This window comes from Octopus bimaculoides, chromosome 7 (genome assembly GCF_001194135.2).
Source record: "Octopus bimaculoides isolate UCB-OBI-ISO-001 chromosome 7, ASM119413v2, whole genome shotgun sequence".
Lineage (NCBI taxonomy): Eukaryota > Metazoa > Mollusca > Cephalopoda > Octopoda > Octopodidae > Octopus > Octopus bimaculoides.
In genome coordinates this window covers 3,368,879-3,370,932 of record NC_068987.1, presented here as the reverse complement: position 1 = coordinate 3,370,932, position 2,054 = coordinate 3,368,879, and positions in this window count along the sequence as shown.

Sequence of the window (2,054 nt, the reverse complement as noted above, 5' to 3'; positions counted from 1 at the left end):
GTATATACATTAAGTATAATACATAGATGTCTGTTTTAAGTAAACAAGGCCTTAATTGTATATACTGGATTTTTTATGTCTGATTTTTCTTCCTGTTGTCAGAAGGAATCAAACCATTTCTACAAATTTATCTTCTTCCTTAAGATGCTTATAAGTTATTCAAAAAGTTTACAATGTTTCTAAATATATGACATTAATATATAATGATAAACTACGAAAGCAAGCTGGCAGAAACGTTAGCATGCTTGGCAAAATGCTTAATGGCTTTCATCTGTCAGGGTTCTGAGTTCAAGTTCCAATGAGGTTGATTTTGCCTTTCATCCTTTCAGAGTCGATAAAATAAGTACCAGTTGAGCACTGGGGTTGATATAATCGACTTGCCCCCTTCCCTGAAACTGCTGGCCTTGTGCCAAAATTTGAAACCAATATACAATAATAAACTGGACTAATTTCATTTGATTGTACATCATCATCATCATCGTCATCGTTTAACGTCCACTTTCCATGCTGGTATGGGTTGGACAGTTTGACTGAGGGCTGGCAAGGCAGAAGGCTGCACCAAGCTTCAATCTGATCTGGCAAAGTTTTCACAGCTGGATGCTCTTCCTAACGCCAACCACTCTGAGAGTGTAGTGGATGCTTTTAATGTGCCACCAACACAAGGGCCAGTCAGGCGGTACTGGCATCGACCACACTTGAATGGTACTTTTTACATGCCACTGGTACAAGGGTCAGTCAGGCAGCACTGGCAACAACTATGCTTGAATGGTGCTTTTTATGTACCACCGGCATTGGCATTGACCACACTTGAATGGTGCTTTTTACATGCCATCAGCATGAGAGCCAGTCAGCCGGCATTGGCATCAACCATGCTCAAATGGTGCTTTATAGATGCCACCGGCATAGGTGTCTTAATAAAAGCTTAGAAAAATAAATATACTAAAGTAAATTAAAACTAAATATACTAAAATATATTAAAATTTCAAAAATATTTATGAACAAAATATTTCTCTAATTGAAATGTTTTCTGAAAGTTCACTTAGGATCAAAAGAAGGAGAAGAGAGAAGAGAAAGCCAGAATGGAATTTAGAAACTTGTTTGTTCTTATTATTTGAGTCCTTTCATAAACATTGAGGATAAAGGTGAGTGAGCTAAATCAGTGGTTCCCAAACATTTTCAGGGTGCCGCCCCCTTGGTTCTAAGGTCACATTTCTAGTGCACCCCGTCTCAACTCACCATCACAGACATAAACCATTCTCTGCAGCAAATTCAGAACAACAGTATTTCACAAATAAAACTTAACCTAATTCATCCTTTATTTTGTTTGTTAGTTTTTTTTTTTTTACATCCATTACCCTGTTTTGGTCACCCCATTATCGCCCCATTTTTCTTCACCCCCCCCCCCCCCCACTTGATCTTTCCACCGCCCCCCAGGGGGCCAATACTGCCCACTTTGGGAATCACTGAACTAAATAATAAAAAGAATACAATTAAGCTTGCTGATATGACAGCATCCTGGAGTTATGGAACACTTTAGCACAGCCATTTTGGCACCATTTATTTGACGTTGGTGGATTAATACTGACTTATTTGACATCAGGTATCTTTATATTTCTCTCTCTCTCTCTCTCTCTCTCTGGTTATACGAGTGAGCACATTTCTCTTTTTGCATATGAAAGAGAGAAAAATGTTTGTCAATCATACTTAATTAAAAAATTGTAACACCTCTCTCTTTTTGTCTCCTCCTCTCTCTTTCTCTCACCCTCTCTATCGCTATACGTATATTTATGCACGTGTGTGTGTATGTATATGTGTTTGTGTGTGTGTAGTAATTTTCCGCATTTTTAGAAAAAAAAAATTCTTAAAAAACAATTTTACAAAAATTTTTGGAAATTTTTTTTCAGAATCATAATCTCCGTATTTTTACATATATGTTGAAAAAAAAAATTTTGAAAAAACAAAAAAAAAAATGAAGGATATGGGGGGTGGGGGTGGGGGTAATAAAAAAATGCAGATTTTTGCCAATTTATTTGCAGATTCGTATTCCCCGTAGC